The sequence below is a fragment of the Cornus florida genome, unplaced genomic scaffold (assembly GCF_030987335.1).
Source record: "Cornus florida cultivar Cherokee Brave unplaced genomic scaffold, ASM3098733v1 CherokeeBrave_3.0.0_Hap2_Chr04, whole genome shotgun sequence".
In the NCBI taxonomy this organism is placed as follows: Eukaryota; Viridiplantae; Streptophyta; class Magnoliopsida; order Cornales; family Cornaceae; genus Cornus; species Cornus florida.
The window spans coordinates 41,282,445-41,303,879 of NW_026775574.1; the positions used below are offsets into that span (position 1 = coordinate 41,282,445).

The following is a 21,435-nucleotide window of genomic DNA, read 5'->3' on the forward strand; positions in this document are numbered from 1 at the left end:
GAAAAGACAGAATAGGGAAAAGGACGAAATAGGGAAAAGGACAAAAGTGAATAGTGTCCTGAAAAGTGAAAATGCGAAAATGACTCGGTCCTCAAAGGAAGTTGTCAATCCACACGAAAGAGTCTCGGAAGCCAATTCTGAGCACTTGAGATGACACTAAACGATAAGAAACAGATCTCAAAAAAGAGAATTAAACGGAAAAAATTTATCTGCAAAATTTCAAGAAAAAGGAAAGGAAGGTAAATGACCGGGTCATTACAACCTACCCTCCTTAAAGAAATTTCATCTCCGAAATTTGGAACGTACCGAAAGGAGAACAGAACAAGGACCGAACAAAAGGTCGAACCAAAGACAGCTCATAAAGCACTGAAGGACAACTCCTGAAGTCCAAGATCAACTGAAGGAATGCAGAACTATGGACTGAGACAACACCTCATATAAATTGGCACGTTAACTTAACGTCAACCAATGAGAGAATCCCAAGACAACGAAATGTTGAAACACGATGAAAGAAGAGAGTGACAAGGCAGTACGAACCGTGACCAGAACTCGCCCACACTTACTCGTCAGCAAGGTAGCATAACAGTATAAGGCACTATCTCATAACATGCCCCAAACAAGGTCAACTCAGAAAACCCATCGATACCAATGACATCAATGTCAGAAATGATTATTACCAAAAACACTACGGGAACCAGGTATCTATGAGAGTTGGGGTAGCTAATTCCAAAACTCAGACAACAATGACACTGGCACCATTATGCTTAAGGCCTTGAATCTAAAAGCCACGAAGGAAAAGGAAATGAAACAGTGCCTCCCTAGCCCACGTCTCACTCCACCAGATAAGGAGAAGGAAATGAATCGCATTCCTCTACGCACACATGAGCTTTCTCGCATCAATCGACAGACTAGGGTCTCAAAACACCCAACCAAGAAAACAGACAAGAAGGTTCCTGACATGGGTCCTTATAGAATGAAGTTCTCCTATCCGAGGAAGAAACTCATAAAACATGAATGCATCCTAGAGATACAATAGATCTTAAGAGACAACGTCAAAACCTGATATAAAGTAAACAGCTAGCGTGCAACATAGCAATGGACTATCTACTCACACACGTAGTATAAATCACGTAAGACATGTTATCAATCAAAATATGTTATTAAGAAGCACGTAAGTACATGGTATGACGATACATGTGAACGAAAAACATAAGGTATGTCGACATACGTCGCATATGGTCATGCTAACATAAGCACGCAGACATAATATTACACTGAGACATGATAGTAAACTAGATCATGTTATCAGGAAGCATATATACACACAAAGTATGTTTAAAAAATAATAGATGTCTTAAAACACCTGAACATGTGAACATGTTATCATACAAGACATGTTTTCAAGAAACATTTAAACACATAGAGCATGACAACACAAACATGATATTCACCCAAAACCCATCGTCCAAGGTATTCGAACCCAGACACTCTGATACCACTTGTAATGACCTGGGTTTTGATTCAACCCGGTACCACAGTGATGAACCGAGGATTGACCCGATAACGGATCCAGATGCGGAAGCAAGGAACAAAACAATGGTCTCCTAAGGCACAGCATACCTCTAAGACGCTAAGATGACCTTCCATGAGGTAAAGGAACTCAAAGAAACAAAGTGTGAAGGCAAAAGATTGAAAAAAATAACAATTAAGCCCCTAGGGGCAAAGTAGTTATTTCTAAAAGTGTGAATTCCGCTATCACTGAGCACACTACTAGGAAGAGAATGAAAAATTAATCAAGCTAGACTCAAGAATCGCATGATTCGGAGTCCGGTCGAATAAGAAACGACAAGATGAAGAAAAATGAGTAAAACCCGTTAATCAAGGGCAAAATGGTCAATTTGCAACTAAGAAAGGAAATTTGGCTCCAAGCAAGTCAAATGAGGTCCACACAACCTAAAATAATCCTTTCATAACATTGCAAGAGGTTCTAAGGACTTTGGACAAGAATCCCACGAAATGCCCCTTTCCGGTTTAGGCAAAAACTGACACTACTTCACTAAAACTTGAATAACTCCTACTTTGATTTGAATCTGAGAATGGCATAGGTACCATTGGAAATCTGACTCAAAATAAATGAATTTAGGCTCAAGAATCACCCTATTTGGGTTAGAAATGAAGGCAATATGGCCATTTGAAATCAGAACTTCAGTGTTGAAACATATCAGAGTAGTTATATGAAAACAAGCTGTTTAGGTCAACCGAAATAGAGTTTCGGCCGATCGAAATGGACAAAATAATGCTGAAAACACTTGTTTTGAAGAGAGTTTGGTTCAGTAGACTGAATTGAACCATCGATCAACCGAAATAAGCCATCGGTCGACTGAAGCTTTTTGGTTTTCATTTGAACATCAAAACCTCACTTTCCAGTAGCCATTTTCACTGTTTAGGGCCATTTCGGTCGACCGATGGCTTATTTCGGTCGACCAATGGTTTAATTCGGTCTACCAAACCAAACTCTCTTCAAAATAGGTGTTTTTAGCATAATTTTGTCCATTTTGGTCGACTGAAACTCTATTTCGGTCGACCTAAATAGCTTGTTTTCATACAGCTACTCTGATATGTTTCAGCACTGAAGTTCCGACTTCAAATGGCCATATCTCCTTAATTTCTAACCCAAATGGGGTGATTCTTGAGCCTAAATTCATGGATTTTGAGTCAGCTTTCCAATGGTACTTATGCCATTCTTAGATTCAAATCACAGTGGGTGTTATTCAAGTTTTAGTGAAGTAGTGTCAGTTTTTGCCTAAACCAGAAATGGGCATTTCGTGGGATTCTTGTCCAAAGTTTTTAGAACCTCTTGGAATGTTGTGAAAAGATTATTTTAGGTTGTGTGGACCTCATTTGACTTGCTTGGAGTCAAATTTCCTTTCTTAGTTGCAAATTGACCATTTTGCCCTTGATTAACGGGTTTTACTCGTTTTTCTTTATCTTGTCATTTCTTCTTCGACCGGACTCCGAATCATGCAATTCTTGAGTTTAGCTTGATTAATTTTTCATTTTCTTCCTAGTAGTGTGCTTAGTGATACCTGAGTCCACACTTTCAGAAATAACTACTTTGCCCCTGGGGGCTTAATTGTTATTTTTTTCTATTTTTTGCCTTCACACTTTGTTTCTTTGAGTTCCTTGACCTCATGGAAGGTCATCTTAGCGTCTTAGAGGTATGTTGTGCCTTGGGAGACCATTGTTTTGTTCCTTGCTTCCGCATCTGGATCCGTTATTGGGTCAATCCTTGGTTCATCACTGTGGTACCGGGTTGAATCAAAACCCAGGTTGTTACAGATATGTGGAGATTGTGTGAAAGCATGAGTGAAAACTCAATGCATAGATCATTATCTTCTAGAAATGGAAAAAATTCTATAGGAGGGAAAAAGAATTCAAGCTTATATCAAGTGGAAAATTCTAGTGGCATAGTTGCCTAGGTAAAGTCTTTAACTCAAAGGTTTGATTAATTCTTGATCAATCAAAATTCGGCTCATCAAGTGTCTTCCTCCCTTTATCATCATTATTTTAGTGAGTCTTGCATAACATGTTCAAGTGTGCTATATACTACTTCTAATTGTCCCCATGGACATGTGCATAATGAGCATCATGAACAAGTCAATGCCGCATTTGTGAATCGAGGGAATAATCCTTATGGCAATCATTATAATACCGGGTGGAGAAATAACCCCAATTTTTCTTGGAGAAACCAAGGGAAAGGTTCAAATCCTCCCCAAGGTGGTTTTCAAGGGAAGTATTTCCCCCCACACTTGCAAGGTCAAAATTCTTAAGGCTATCATTGGCCTTATCAAGCTACCAATGTGAATCAATTTTCAAAATTTTAAGGTCCCAATCAACTATATTATTCTCAAAGTCATCCTAGAAGTCCCGCTTTTAAAGAAAAAGTTGTATCAGCTTTAGGAACTTTGGAGGCTAACACTCAATTACTTTATTCTCACTCATAATTAATAGCAAAGCTAGAAACCCAAGTAGGGCAAATAGCTAGGACATTAAATGCGAGAGAAAAAGGAAAAATGCCTCTTAATCTCGCACCTAAGCAACAATTCGTAGTGGAGACAACTTCTCCAACAAAAGGTCCTGCAAGTTAGTGCAATGAGCACTTCGAGAAGTGGGAGGGTGATTGACAACCAAGTTAATATTTCTAATGAAGAGAATGAATCGGTGCAACCTAGTGTTGACAGCCATCCCATTTCGCATCCTATTCCTCCTTCACTTAGTTAAAAGGACCCCATTGTTGAGAATTCATCACCAAATGTTTTTGAGAAATCTTTTAAACCAAAGGCTCCATTTCCGGATGCTTTGAAAGCATCCCCATCTTTTGAAAGACAACAAAGCAAGGTGAATGAAATAATTGAAGTGTTTTGGAAAGTTAAAATAAATCTTCCTCTCTTAGATGCCATTAGACAAATTCCGGCCTATGCAAAAATTTTAAAAGATTTGTGCACTCTAAAGAGAGAATAAGAACCAAGCACCAAAAAAAGTTGTTCTCGCATAGCAAGTTAGTTTAATTTTGTAACACAACACTCTACCCAAGTTCAAAGACCACGGTTCACCCACTACATCTTGCACCATAGGTGACTATGTTATTAATCTGGCTCTTTTGGATTTAGGGGCAAGCATGAATCTTCTTCTATACTCGGTATATGTCCAATTGGGTTTAGGTGATTTAAAGCCAACGTCGGTAGTCTTGCAACTAGCTAACCGATCTATCAAAAAGCCCCGAGGTATAATTGAGGATGTCTTGATAAAAATTGATAAATTATTCTTCTCAGTTGATTTTGTGGTCATTGACATGGAGTCGGTTGCCAATCCGAAAAGCTAAATCCCCGTTATCCTTAGCCGTCCTTTCTTGGCTACCGCCATTACCAACATTAATTGTAAGACGAGGATAATGAAGATTTCTTTTGACCATATGAAAGTGAAGTTGAACATATTTAATCCAACCCCTAATTCAATGGACAAGCATGACGAGATTCTTGTAGTAGAAAAAAGTTTTGAAAGAAAAGATGAAAAAATTGAGTTATCTTTTCTTGTTGACAAATCAAATGTTTTAGCTTCAAATGCATCTTTGAAAGATATCATTTTGAACTCCAATGTTGAAAAGGCATGGAAGTCCAAGAGTTTTTTTGACCAAAAGTCGTCAAGTATGCTTGAATCAAATCTAACAATTTCCTTAGGGAATGGTTTGTTGGGTGGGGTTCAAAGTTCATTTGACCCCATTGAGAAGGGGATGTCCAACGAAATTTTTAATCTGGGCTAAAAGAGCCCAATGTCTTGTTAGAGACGTTAAACACTAGTCCTTCATAGGGTTTTTCAACCCTATTTCTCCCTCATTTCTTCTTTTGTTTTCTTTTGCGTCATCTAGATATGTTTTGAGTTGATCATTCGAGTTTCTGGGCAGTTTTAAGCATTTTCTGCACTTTCAGTGTCATCTTCGATTGATCGAAGACCCTTTTCGATTGATTGAATTCTGTAAAGGCCCATTTTGCCTTAAAAACAGCTCTCAGGATCTCACCTTTTTTATCGATCGAGGTATCTTTCGATCGATCCAAGCCCTTTAATCAATCAAAGTTGTTTCGATTGATCAAGAAATCGTTTCGATCGATCAAACTAGAGCCACAATTCTTCCAATTTTCTCTTTCGATGGTTTGAGGTAAGTATTCGATCAATCGAAGACTCATTCGATCAAGCAAAATGATGTCTTTTCAAATTCTGAGAAAACTACTTTGGCTATTGGCCTTCTATCCCTATTTTTTTAATCTTTCTTTTTCTCTCCTCTCCTCTTTTTCTTCTTTTTTTTTCTTTTATTTTTCTTTCTTCTCTTTCTCTTTCTTCCTCATTCCCTCTCACTTTCTCTCTCCCTGCGCCTCTATATCTCTCACACTCTCAAGTTCTCATCTCCTTCACCGCACCAACCCACCACCCTCTCACCTCTCAACCACCAACCCTCCAACCCCAACTCTTTCTCTATTCTAGTGACTCCAAAACCCTTGACCCGCTGCACTTTGCCGCTGTAGTTTCTCTATTCTGGCAGCGAACTCTTAGCCTTTGGCCGAGCATTTCTCCTTATCTCTCAAGGTCTTCTCGCTCTCGGGTCCCTTCTTTCTCTTAATCTCAGGCCGATTTAGGCTAAGGAGATTTGATCTCATCATCGGTAGGACTTCTATAAGTTTCGGCGAAGTTTCGATCACCACTTCCGGCCACGGTTTAGCCGAAAATCTCTCCGAGATCCCCGTATCCATCAGTTTTACCCCTCTCTCTCTTGGATGCAGCATAGACAAAAAAAACTCTTGCCTGAAAGAGAGTAGCTAAAACTACACAACCTTCTCCATCTCCAGAGGAGGAATCTTCTTCATTCAAGGCTAAGGTTACTGCATCTGCATCCGCATCTTCTTCAGGGCCATCTTTTATGGATGTGCAGGGCCCCATTTGATAAGTGTCAAATATTACATATTTAAGTGCCCTTAATTGCATTAATTAAGTCCATATTTTGATCTATGTATATAGATTAACTACATTTTTATGTTTTTATGTTTTTGCAGGTCTTATTACTAAAAAGGAATAAGAATAAGGTTTTAAGGGTTTTTGGAGCACAAGTCATATCGGGCCTACATATCAAGTGGTTTTCAAGGAGAAATGGCCTGGATAGGCAATGGATGCAATCAAAGCTAAAGAAAAAAGAAGAAGCCAAAGAAGCATGCCTCGCGTTCGGACGCAAGAACTGGCATCCGGATGCCACCTTTCAGCACCTCACGTCTGGACGCAAGATTTGGCGTCCGGACGCCAAACCATCAGGACCTCACGTCTGGACCCCATTCTTCACGTCCAGACACAAGGCTACAGGCCCCTATTTTAATTAAGTTCGATTTTATTCTATCTTGAGCAAAAATTCAAATTTTGAACGAATTATTTTATTTGGAAACTCATGTAAGGATAAAGGAGGGGCAAAGGCTTATATCAAACAGTTAGTTTTGGTTTTTGAAAAGATATTGTGAGAGAGAAGATTTTCTTAGGTTTCTTGGCTGAGTTTTGCAATAATGGGGAGATGAGGGAATTTCTTCTCTTCTTCAATCCTAGAGGTTGTTGCCATATCCATGAGAGGCTAACTTCCTTTCTAGGGAGTTGATGAAACCTAGACCAAGTAAACATGTATTAATTTGTGTTTCAATTTGGGAATTTTTATTGTATATATTTATTTTCATAAATTAGAAGTATTTACATTAAATTGATGTATGTGATTATCAATTGAATATATATTTGTGTTGATTTATTATCTTGTCTTATAAACCACATTGACACAATTATACACTTGATTTCCTATAGTGATAATGGGAAATAATTTATGGAATGGTTATATTGACATGCAATTGAGTATTTATATAGGTTATGCTTAAGGAAGATGGACCATGCTACACCTTTAGATTAATGTAGTTAGGTAGATGGTCCATACCAATTGAAGATAATCTATGATATTTAATTGATTTCATGTGCTGCAACATACCATTGAATAACCTTGATAGGCCATGCCTAGGGAAGATGGTTCATACCACAACCTAGCTTAGGTGGATGAGCCATGCTAACCAAAGATGGGTTATGCTTAGTCCTGAAATGTATGATCTTCTTGATGATGTTGTGGTAGTTTTATACTTTTACACATCATTTTATATATATAATTGTCTATCCCCAAGTTAAGTGGAATTTAACATGTTTATGAGCTTGAGGTGAAGTCAATTCCCTAGCCTTCTCTTTATAAGTTCAATCCATTCTAATCACATTATTTACTAGTTTATGAAATTTAAATTCGTAGGTTAAGTGACAAACCAATCAAATTATCATCCCTATTATCAAATTAGGAAGTAATTTTACAATTCTGTTTGCCATAAACTAGTTATCCTTGTGGTTCGACAACCCCTTACTATAGCATTAATCTGCAATGATGAATGTGCAATTGTTAGAAGTGGTATTTTTAAGTGGTACGCATTTGTGCGCCTCAACTTTTTGGCGCCATTGCCAGGGATTGCATACGGTTTTGTAATCAGAATTTAAAAATTGCTTCATTATTTGATTGTATATATATTTTCATGTTTTTGATGTTTTTGTGTTGCTTGGGACTATAGACTTTCCAGGAGATTTAATTGCAAAATTTGAAGTCTTAAGGACTTTGGATAAGTTTTTGAAGTTCCTAGTTTATTCTTTGTTTGGCCCTTATCAAGGCTATTGCAGATTCTTATTTTATTCAGAGCATAGGTCTTTGTCGTGGCCAATTTAATCTGTTTTCATTATTGTTGAATTGAGGGAAAGGGATCAATGTATGTGGATGTATTGGTGATGGGTTATTGTAATTGTTGTGTTTGATAGTTGATGGTAGGTCGTAGATTATCGTCTTTACCACATCTTGAGGAACCAATTGATATTGTTTTACTTGAAAGAACTCTTAGACAACAAAGAAGGAACCTTAGGGATCCCAAAATTTTAGGAGAACTTGAAATTGAAATAGATAAAATGGCTAATGAACAAGATAATCTCGAAATTCCTAGAGCTGAAAATCAAAATTTAGCCCCAGTGACTCTTAGGGACCACTTTGTACCCTCTACATATATATCTCCATCATGCATTATCATGCCCAATGTTGAGGCTCATCATTATGAGATCAAATCTATCACAATTTAAATGCTTCCGACATATCATGGGTTTGATGATGAGGATCCTTATAAACATCTTGATGAGTTTCTGGAAATCTGCTCCACCATCAAGATGAGGGACTTCCCCCAAGATGCACTTCATATGCTTCTCTTCCTATTCTCTTTGAAAGATAGAGCAAAATATTGGTTGAACTTTCTTGTTGCAAATTCCATCACTTCATGGGTACAATTGCAACAAAAATTTCTTAAAAAGTACTATATTGTGAGTAAGACCAATCAAATGCGTCGTTCCGTTCTTATTTTTTCCCAAATTGATAGGGGAAATATTCTATGAGACGTGGGAGAGACTTCAATATTTTCTGAGGAAGTGTCCGCACCACCAAATTCCAAAGTGGCAATTGGTGCAAGCTTTCTATGATGGTTTGACAGAACCATATAGACAATTAATCGATTCTTCATGTGGGGGCATGTTTATGTCCAAAAATCCAGATGATACATGGACTCTACTTGAGAACATAAGTGAAAATTCTATGCAACATAGTTCTTATAGAGCTTCTACATCTAATGTGGTTAAACCCTCAAATCCGTGTCAACCACGGTCTCTTAGGGAAGAATCTTCCTAGGTGGATGCCATAGCCCACAAAGTTTTTCAGCTTGTGGCACCACACCTCTCATCTTCTTAGAATTCTTCATCTAATGCTATATATGCACATTGCACAAGCACTTTTATGCCAGAACAAGTTAATACCATGTTCTCTCGCCCTGAAAATAATCCTTACTCCAATACATACAATTTGGGTTAGAGATATCATCCAAATTTTTCACGGAGGCAACAAGCCCCACAAAATTCATTATGTCAAGGTCATGGGTAATCGACTCAATCTAATTCTCAATCCATGAACCAGCCATTTCAAGCTTTTTCAAGTTATCGTCCTCCTTCCTATAATGCAAATTTTTCTAATCAGAATCATGTTCCTTCACAACAGTCCCAATTGGATGAGCTAGTAAATTCCAACAAGCAGATAATGGCTGCCATTAGTGGTATGCAATCAATTGTGCAATTGGTTAGTACTCATTCTCATTCAATAGTTAATATTGAAACTCAACTGGGACAATTACCTAATTCAATAAATCAGCTTCACAAGAAAGACACAGGAAAACTTCCAGCTCAACTTGTGGTGAACCTGAAAGGGCAATATATGATTGATGAAATCACTCCTCCGAGTGGATCCAGGGGTGGCAATATTTGACACGACACGCTAACACGACACGAGATAAGCGGGTTAGGGTTTTGGCTAATCGTGTTCATGTCATAATCGTGTTGACACGGATTAACCTGTTAACCAAATGTGTCGTGTTCGTGTTTGACCCTGTAAACACGATTATGACATGATTAACCCGATTAACTAAATGTGTCAGATAAACGTGTCGTGTTTGTGTCAAAAATGACATATTTAGCAAAATATGTTGTATTCGTGTCAAAAATGACTTAAATATGTCTTTTCGTGTCGTGTTAAGTCTTGACCCATTTATTAAATAGGTTATGCATGTCGTGTCATGTTACACGTATAATAATCGTGTCGTGTTCGTGTCAAAGGTCTTAGACACGATTAATAATCGTGTCGTGTTCGTGTCAACTCTAATCGTGTCTGTGTCGTAATCATGTCGACACCAACACGACACGCCAACACGAATTGCCACCCCTAAGTGGATCAAATCTTGAGTAAGTTCAAGCCATCACCACACTTCAGAGTGGAAGAATTGTGGACAATAAGGTTGATGAAAGAGTCCAAACTCTTACTCTCAAAGATTCAACTTCTTCATTCAAAAATCTAAAAGATAGTCCAGAAATTCCAAATCCGCCAATCCAAAATGTTGAGACATCTTATGAGCCTAAGGCTCTTTTTCCTCAACGCCTCATAGAGTCCACACATTTTGGGAAAAAGGGTGATAAAATTCAGGAAATGTTTGAAATCTTTAAGCAAGTAAAGATCAACATTCCTCTCCTCACTACAAGAAATTAGGTTTTTAGTGACAGCCAAATCTGTCCCTAAAAACCCTAAGACTATCCCTAATAATCAAATCTGACCGTCCCTAATAGTTGTGTCACAAATGATTTTTAGGGACTGTAAAAATTTTCCGTCCCTAATAAAATCAACCTTTAGGGACGGACTTACTGTCCCAAAAAGGCCCGTCCCACTTTCATTTATTAGGGACGGACTTACTGTCCCTAATAAGACCATCCCCCTTTGATTTATTAGGGACGGTATTTACTATCCCTAATAGTTGATATATTAGGGACGGTTTTTTTGTCCGTCCCTAATACATACTTATTAGGCACAATTTGTACCGTCCCTAATAATTTTTTTTTATTATTATTAAATTAAATTTGTGACAGTAATAAACTGTCCCTAATACTTCATTATTATTTTTATTATTATTTTTTCTATTTTGCTCTACCGGATTTGTTTTCTAAAAATACTATTAAACCACATCCACCTTATATATCAAAACAAGGAAACTAAAAAGTATATTCGTCCCCAATATCATTTTAGAAAGAAATAAATAAATTACCACCATAATACGGTGCCAACAAACAAGCTCTTAGTCTCATGATGAAACTACAAATTCTCCAGTTTTGTAAAGAAGAGCTAAAAGTATCTACTAGCTGCTTTAACATCAAATGGTTCCAAACATCCTTAAAAATTAAAACATCATTTTAAACTGAATGCAATCATGAAAATGCAGGGAAAAAAATACACTACCAAAATAGTTAGAAATCAGCTAGCTAGCCATCAAAAAGCTCCAAAATATATCTACCAAAATAATTATCTTTATAGTTCATTCAGGTGACTGTTGTGGTGGTGATGAAATTGCCACCATGTTGGCGGCTGCTGATACTAGCTTGGTGGGGCTTGCTGCTGTTGGTGGAATCGTGGTGGCGGTTGTTAGTTCTGTTGTTGCTGCTCAAGGAGTTGTTGGAGTTGTTGTTGCTGCTGCTGAAGGATTTGCTATTGCTGCTCAAGGAGGTGCTGAAATGTATCCAACTTCTCCTCCAAATTTGTAACTTTCTCCCTAAGTTGTGCATTATCTTCTTCAACATTTTTTACCCTTTTGCTAGAAGCCTCTTCAAAAGATGAGGATGCACGTTGATGGCTTGGAGCTACAAAACCATTTCCGAACCCACGACGATATCCCTTTCTGATACCTAATTGGTTTTCCACTATCTTAACATCATTTATGACAGGACTGTTACCATCAGAATTGTGAAAAACTTGTGAAAACTTCTGTTTCATTTCATCCTGAAATTAAGATGAATGTAGTTTTAAACATCAGTAGCTCAATAAAAAATTAACTATAAACTAAGTCAAGATGAATTGTTTTTTTATGTATGTATATAGAGAATAGGAATGAGTGGGAGATTCGTTCTTCACTTCCATTTTTGGAAGAAAAAGAGCTAGCTGAAGCTCTTTCAGTGAAAGTCAAAAAAGGATCTTACATATATATAGGACATCAAATTTATATTTTCTATTCCATTTAGAATTCTCAGTCCAAAGACATCAATATCACGATCTGATACAAACTTTAACAAGCATGTGTGAGGATCACAAAAAGGATCAAACAATGTCCATATACTTTGTGATGCATAATTATATGTTTAAAATAAAAAAATATAATTGTCATATCAATTAACCAAATTTTATGGTCTAAAAAAATAAATACAATATCTGTTAAGCTTGTAACAAAATTGATCCCAAAATAAAAATTAACTTGCAAAATAGTAGCATAAAACATAGACTAGTTTCTAACCCATCATAATAAAAAATAAAAATAAAAACTTTTTGAATCAGTTATTTAAAATTGCAATTTTAATTTTAAATTGAGATTAACAAATAAAAAAGAACAAAACCACAACAGAGCAAAAACATAACTAAAGAATATTACACAAGGAACTTAAACAACATACATAAAACATTAAGAGTGACCAGATTCAGTAGCAAACTTTTGAACATCATTTAAATATTAAAAAACATTAAGTTGGGTTCAACTTGGCCCACCTGAATTTCAAGTGCGTTTATCCTGATGTAATGCAGCATGGCAATGTAGGCAAACAAAAATAGGAAGGATTTTATCATAATTGAATTTCAAATATGATTTCAAATATTTGGAATGTGTGGAATTTTAAAAGAACTTAGACAGAATTTAAAATTCCTTTTTACAAATCCCATTTTATTCCCAATTCCTTTCCCAACTCTAATTTCAAATCCCATAAGTATTTGGTTCGAAACAAGGCGTAAAGAAATAATTAAAGGTTCCTTATCAAGTAAGCCCTAACCTTAACACCGATTCTTATTCCAATTATATTAGAATCAATCACATACAATGCCCATTTTTTTTTTTTTTTTTCAGATGCCAGTAGAACTCTACAAGATTTTGAAGTTATTCTATGCACTTTATTGGTTCAGTTTACAATAAATCTGAGCCTACGCCTAAGATTTATCTTTAACCCTATGCACTTTCAGTATTTGGGATCAGCATTGGAAGCCTTTCACTCAGAAAATCAAATGAAATGAACTTGAACCCATGCAATGAGTGATAGGTTATTTTAGGCTCATCAACTTGTCCCAATATATATATTAAAAAAAGAAATTTATTTATTTTTAAGTTGTGTGACAGAGACTATAGAATAGACAACTGGGGTCAGGTTTTATTCCTTGTACTATATTGAGACGGCATCATGGTATTCTCATTTATATGTATTTCTTTCACATATAGCGTTGATTAGTGTGACCTTTGTTGTGTGTATTATTGAAAGTGATTTGGCTTCAATCACATAATCTCCAGAAATTTGGATGAGTAGCATTCCCATTACTATGTTAAAAAAGTAAATTACCATTACTATGTTAAAAAAGTAAATTACCACAACTTGTTAAACCAATGGGCTTGGACATTGTTTTAGATCTCTAATAAGTCTTAGAATTGGTTCCTTTTTTTTAAGTGAGAAAAATTAACATTCTCACCTTGGTGGTGTGCTTCAATGTTATAATATGGGCCTCTTTTCTTAGATCTAGAACTTAAATACGTAGTTAAATATGAAAGTCATTTCAAATTGGTCAATTTTTTTTGGAAGCTGGCCTAGCCTCTTAGTCATGTGGATCCCACAACATTTATATTATAGATAGAAAACGATTGTTAAAGTTAACTGGAATAACACCTTATAGATGTTATCTAAAATCCATATATATAAATGTTATCTAAAATCCTTATAATCTATTTCCAAAAAATTAAAATCCTTATAATTTGAATACTCAAATCGATCAAGGATGTCACTAATAACATTCTAATAATCCAATTCTGGGATCCTAAAGTTTCATTGAACAGTTGATTTAATTTGGATCAAGGGCCCCAAATCCATATCCACGCACAAACCACCAACAAACACAACTCCTGCTTTTAGTTGACACATTATTATATATACACTTCTAAGCATGGTATCCAGTATATCTAATCTAATCTGTAATCTGGTAACTATGTTGATCAAAGCTACAAATTTCTAATTCACCAACAAACTTAATAAATAGCAATTATTTATTTATTGTGCTTACCTGCAAAAACTGAAAACCATATACCCAGAAATCCATATATATAAAAATGCACTCATTCAATTTTCAAAAACAAAACCAACTAAGGTGTTGTTTAATAAAGCTGAAAATTAAGCACTGGAAAATTTTAATTACTGAATTTAAAGCACTGAATGCATGAGTTGATACATGATATTCTGCTCTCATCCACACCCAATTAATTATGAGAACCTAAACTGATTTTGTGAAAGGAATTATTCTCGTGCTGGTGCATCAGGGCAGGGTTATAGCTATAAAATGTAGAGCACCTAAAGGAATGTAATCATTGGTTTCTCCCATCCCATAATGAGTACAAGATCACCAACATCATCTCCTTGCTAGGATAATAATCATGTTGTTAAAGTCAACTGTTACTTTAGAGTTTAGTCTAAACTCTTTCTCGCGATGTAGCCAAACAAGGGCTTGTAGTTTAGGGTCAAAATGGCGGAAAAAAGTATTTGCATAGAGTTAAAGTGTACAATGGAATTTGAATAAGGCTGATTTATCTTTTAAGTTAGAGGATTCTTAAATTGAATTGATTTAAAATAGTAAATGATTTAAAATATGTTATGAAAGATAACTAGCATTCTTAGAATTCAAGTATTGATGAGTCATGTTTACTTTATTTTGGTCACTATGCCCTATGGTGATATCTCAACAACCAAATGTTCCTGTTACATTGTATTATACAAATATTTTGTGCTAGCAATAATTTACCACACATACACACACAATCTTATTATCAAACAAGATGGAAATACTAACACATTAAGAAAAATAAATAGAAAGTAAAAAAGGGGGAAAAAACTTACGTAGTTCTGCTTAGCTCTCTTGTTTACCCATCCAGTTTCTTCCAAAAAATGCGTGTCCTTGTACATGCGAATAGCAGGACCCTCCTCAGGACTTTCAACTTCCTCATCTTCTGTGTTTTGCCTTTCTTGACTTACTATTTTCCTGTGGAATTCTGTTGATCTGGTTTTCTCTTTGAATGAAAAATACTAATCTTGAGGCTAAATGGTATCACCTATCTTAAGGTTTGTTCTTGAATACAAGTCTTAACACGGGCATATTAGTCTTTCTATACATGGGAGCAATATTGCTACACTTATCTTTGATACTACATTGCACTACAGATATTATATTAAAGGTTGAATCACAAATTCAAGGGCTGCAACAAGCATCATCTGGTCACTTTCAAGGGCTGCAGTAAGTATCATCTGGTTTAAAGTGACAAGTGTCATTAGTGAAGGGCAATTATGTAATCTCAGCTGCATCCTTAGGGGTATTTTGATCAATCTAAACTGCAGTGTATGATTGGAAACATTTTCTGAAGGTGCATTGTATCTTTGCTTCAGAAAAATTTGCTGAATATCATCATTTAGCTTGTATACACAAAGTGTATCATTCCAAGGGCAATTCTGGTACTTCATTGATATCTCAAGGCTGTTAAAGGGTTCACAACAATGTGCCACGTGCACATTGGTCCTGGTGAGAGAAAAATATGCACAGAAATACAATTCTTTGCTATATATTTCAGCATTGTTCATTGACCTGTGAGGGCTGCAGAAAAAGTGGTTGGTGTGACACAAGCTAGGCTTGTACAGGGATTGTTTGGTCCATTCATGGTATATAATTTCTGTATATATTCCTATCTATGATTGGTTAAATGGGGAATATTCTTATTCACACTAGGGCAGCAAATTCAGTGTATAAATATACTGTTATAGAGCAGCACCTATGTGTGCAAATATTGAGCCTCTTTTTATATATTGAGCTGCATTGAGTGTGAGGCTCGAGAATTGAAAATATGAGTCACTTTCAGAGAGATTAATTGAAGTTCTGAGCTAATTTAATCTATGAAATCACTATGAGAGTGCACTAATCCACTGAAGAATTTCTAAACCTGTGAACCAGATTTTTCTGATGCATTTATGTTGATGTTGAGGCTGGATTAAAGGGTCAAAATTGGTTGTAGAGGTTCCAAGTGCTGTGTGATGGTTGAAGCAAGCTTGGTGCATTTATTTACATCTGCAGAACTCAGGTATATGCCTAATTTTGCACAGAAAAACAATATGAGTACTCATATCTCAGTTCAGCTTACTTTTCTGGTGCATAGCCTCTAATGGACTGTTTTATGTTGATTACTTCTTGTATGTGTTGAGTTTATGCTTTGAACAAGTATATTTAATCATTATAGAGCTCTGTTGACAAAGATCAAGACTGAAAATTGAGTGTATTTGGTTTTGAACTCTCAAACCAAACAAAACAGCCTTATTGAATAAAATAGCCTACATAAAGTTTTAAACTCATTCTAGTTGATTCATATTGCTAGCTTTGTTGTGATTACCTTCTGAGCATATATATATAACTGGATTGAGGTGTTTGGAATCAAGTTCAAGGCTGTAAGGAAGTAAAATTACGATTTAGTCCCTAAGAACAAAGTTTCAGCTCAAACTTTGTTGTGACTTATTTTGAGCTGCAATTTGAAGTAAACTTACTATACACTGAAGAGTATCATTCTGAACAAGTTTCATTTATTTAGTGTTGTAGGAACTTGAATCAAGGCCTACTTTCACCTACATTGCAGATACACCTGCTTATTCTCACTACTGTAGAATTCAAGTGTAAAACTGATGTCAGTTCTGTCCTAGCACTTATTGTGCACTACAACTATGTCTCTTGTTGAAAGAACTAGAGTATCTAATTAAGTTAGTGCATTATGAGTATGTGAAGCTGTAAGAACCAGAATTAACTCAAGTTTCAGGTGATTTAACTGAAGACTAGGGTTTAAGATATTTCAAGCCTACTTGTGATCTGAGATTGTTATAACTTGCTCTATTCCCTGTTTCAATCTTTTGAGCATGTTTGTTTGGAGATTACACATAATTGACACATTTAAAAAAAAAAGAGAACCTATGCATCAAGTACAATCTTTTGAGCATGTTTCTTGTAGTGATAACCAGCTCATGCACACATAATTGACACATTTAAAAAAGTCACAAACGAATAAAATGTGTCATGAACAGCGTTTTCAGAATTGTTTCATCCATCAATCCCCAGCCTCCAGTGAATTATATTTTCAAAAATTGTATAATCAAATTTAATTTTCATTCCACTCCCTTTGTGGAGAAAGAATTTTCATTTATCTAACAAATTTTGGTAAATGAGAGAACAAAGTGATGAGGCTGTCTCTGGATAAATTAAACAAAACACATGCAGGGCCAATTACTGGTAAAAAAAAATGGTCCTTTAAAAAAAAATATCTGCAAAACAAAATATATGTACTTGATGCATAGGCTCTCTCTTTTTTTGGTAGGGAGGGGGGAAGTGGTAAAATATCATTAAAAGGCGCCAAAACAAGGGTACGACCCATATAAACAGGAGGTACACAAGAAGGAAAACAAAAAAATATGCATAATCATGATAGATCCATGATGGAGAGCATTAGAACTAAATATCTAGGTAATACAAACTTATAGAGCATTAAAATCCAGAAATTGATAAATAAACAAATAAAATAAAACATAATAAAAGTATTAAAATCCATAAATTGATAAGTAAACAAATAAAAAAAAACATAATAAGAGCATTAGAACTAAATATCTAGGTAATATAAACTTATAGAGCATTAAAATCCAGAAATTGATAAATAAACAAATAAAATAAAACATAATAAGAGGAGTAAGAAATATATCATACCTAAAATTCTGATCAAACTCAATCTTGGGTGAACAGCTAGTGGATATGACCTGCAATAAGTATATAATGGCACCAATTATCAGTTCTGAACAAGATCTTATGCAGGAGATATTCTATGTTTTGTAAGCGAACTAATATAACCTTCAAATGGGACCCTGGCTAAATTATTAGTATCAGAACTTCACTAACAAATCAACTGCAAGGCTTATTCTGGTTTATGAAGGGTCGCTTTCTAGAGCATTCATAAAATTTCCTTCCTTTCACTAACAAAGGGATTGTAAGGGCCTATTTGATTTATTTTTTAAGTCACTTCTCTTAAATTTTTTCCTAATAAAAATAAAAACTATACAATCACTTTAGTATTTTCGATTGCGACCAGAAACTGAAAGACGGGATATAGAGAATATCATTCGGATGTAATAGCAATGCTGGTTTATTTAAAAATCGACTTCTTGAACAGTTCTCAAGATTTGCCTAAGGTTATGGCTTTAAAATGGAAAAGAAAATAGGATTTATGTAACCAAAACTAAATAGTTAAAATAGACTTTGTCGAGTCGAGTATGATTATTCTACACCAAATCATCCAGACACCAAAATAACAATAAATAAAAATGAAGCACTAAATAGTTGTAGTGAAAAGAAAAAAAAAATATCAATTTTGATCAAATTCATTCTTGAAATCTGTACGAAACAGTGATGAAACCACAAAATTATGTGTCTGAGGTGGAAGAGACCTTGAATAACAATAAGATATAAAAAATATTCACATAACCATAATAAGGGGTTATATTAAAAATTCTTTTTGGACATAAATGACTTATATTTATAGGGCAAGGCCGGGCATTGGCCAATGATCTTTGTATGGACATTCGAATGGAATCTTACAGCAAAACTCTCGTTCCATAATGTGAGAAAGGTGGTGAGCCCCATCGTTTCCCTCTCACATTCAGAATTCGAAATTCTGAATGTGTATCATTGTTCTTCAACATTTCTAGTAACCAGAACTTCAACCTAAAATTTTTTGTATCACTACTATCAAGTCCATCAAAGAATCAAGAATATAAAAAGAAAACTAACCATTCTCAAATCAACAAAAATCGTAACAATCAACCATATAGTTCCAACAGGAATTGCCCTCCAGGAGAGCCCAACCCAATTTTTATACAAATCACTCCCTGAAGTCAAAATCCCTACCAAACAGCCCTTTATAACACCATACCTTTTGTATGTACAATTTTTTTAACATTTAGAGGAGAAGTATGGTGATAAAAAATTTAAATCTCATCAAATTTGTTAAAACAAATTTTTTTTTTTTCTCTTGTAACAACTTTTTTTTTTAGAACAAATTTATCAAAATGTTTTACTAATTAGTTTTTGACAGAATGGTCTTATTTACAAAGTCACAATTATCATAGTATGTCGTAAGAAAATTTTAATGAGAAAGAATAGACAAGTCTGATTTGTAATGGGTTTGATTTTTACCTATTCTGTTTGACTACCATAAATATTAAGCTACATAATTATTGGTTTCTTACTTATTCTGTTTGAATAAAATAAATACATTCTTTTGCATAATTCTTTACATTAAAAAGTTTATACACCGTGGTTAATCTGTTTGAATAAAATAAGTCAGTGATTGTTCGGTTTCCCCTTACATCTCAGTAATTCTGTATGGATTGCCCGGTAGTAATCTCGATAAGAAATCTTGATAAATTTGTACTTTTTGTATGTATGGATTGTTTAGGAGAAGATCACACTGTCTGTCTTAATACTCCTCCCTTCTTACATACAGAGGACATGTATAAATTTTAGTATCCTCCAATATCTCAAAATTTTAAATAAACAAACATACGTGCAGATAAACAAAACAAAAATAAAAAATATATATAGATAAAAAAATAAAAAAAATAAAAAAAAATTGTACATACGAAAGGTATGATGTTAAGATTATCAATTTGATGACTAACAACAATAAAGCTGATAATGAATATCAACTGAAGCCAATTAAGAGACGTCAGAATTGCAAAAGGGGAAAATTAATTTTTAAAATTAAAATTTCAACGAAACGATGATTCCTCAAAAAAAATAATAATAATAAATAAATAAATAAATAAAGTGCAGCTCAAATTTTAGATAGAAATTCTACAAAACTCATACCTAAATCAACCTCAAAAAAAAAAAAAAAAATTAAATAAATAAATAAATAGTATAGATAAAGAAGCAATCTAAGCTAGTTAATTGAGATACAAAGAAGAGAGTGAAACATACCTCTCGGCAAGTAGATAGCCGCCAGTAAAAGAAGTAGCAGAAGGTTGAGTGATTAAATCTGTTGTTTAATAATGAATGAGTAAGAAACAACATAATAAGAATGAAAATAGTACACAAATTCTTCATGGTTCCGTGAACTGATGAATGAATTGCATATATATATATATAAAGGCTATATATACATATATATTTATATGTATATAAGGAATAAATTAATAAAGATAGAAAGTTTAAACAACCTGTACGATTTCGGATTTCCCACAACGATTCAGACTTAGGTGACAAGCCTTTTCCAGATTTATAATTTACCCCTTCAATAGGCCTTTTGCAATTTCGAAACCCTAGAAAAAAACTAGGGTAAGGATCATGAAAAATGGCAAACAGGAAAAGTACGAATGAACTTTTGCTTGCCTGTACTAAGATTAGGAGGTTCGCTTGGCTGGAAACGGAAGAAACCTTCCAAAGGTTGCTATTAGGTCGTAGAGCAGGGCGACGTTGAGAAGAACAGAAGAGGTGAAGAACTGATCGCAGGGCTTTGTGAGTTGTGACGGTGGAAGAGGATTGCAAATGGTACTAATGTTTTTTAAATTAAAACGACGTAGTGTGATGGGCTTCCCTTTGTTTTAATATAAAATAATTTTATAATATTTCATTTTTGTGCCAAACAAAAGAAAAATGAAGCGCTAAAGTTTGGAGCCTATTTTTTTTTTTTTTAGCATTGGGGACGGTCTTCAATAAACTGTGCCAAAAAGGCTGGTATTAGGGACGGTAAAATTTGCTCATCCCTAATAATAGGATCTTTAGGGACGGGTTTTAAAGCGTCACAAAAAGACTGTCCCTAATAGCCATTTTTCTTGTATTGCCTTGATGCCATCAAGCAAATTCTACCTTATGTAAAATTTCTTAAAGATTTGTGTACTCAAAAACGCACTTCTAAGAGCAATATTCCTAAAAAGGTAAGCTTAACTGAGCAAGCAAGTGCTATCATTCAGCATAATACACCTCTAAAGTTTAAGGATCCGGGTGCCCCGACAATCTCGTGTGTCATTGGAGACAATGAGATAGAAAAGGCCCTCCTTGACTTAGGATCAAGTGTAAATCTGATTCTTTACTCAGTATACTTACAACTTGGCTTAGGAGAACTA

General features: G+C 35.0%; 1 long non-coding RNA gene across 2 annotated transcripts; it reads right to left on the reverse strand.

The window, feature by feature from the left end:
* Window positions 1-11,251: 11,251 nt before the first annotated feature.
* LOC132303193 (uncharacterized) lies at window positions 11,252-20,695 on the reverse strand. 2 transcript variants are annotated; one of them, XR_009481118.1, is made up of 5 exons: window positions 20,530-20,695; window positions 20,291-20,348; window positions 18,023-18,072; window positions 15,136-15,540; window positions 11,252-12,004 (listed from the first exon to the last, which is right to left on the reverse strand). It is a non-coding gene; the product is annotated as an uncharacterized LOC132303193 (long non-coding RNA). The 2 variants fall into 2 exon arrangements; XR_009481117.1 differs by having other exon boundaries at window positions 15,136-18,072.
* Between the last annotated feature and the right edge of the window lie 740 nt (window positions 20,696-21,435).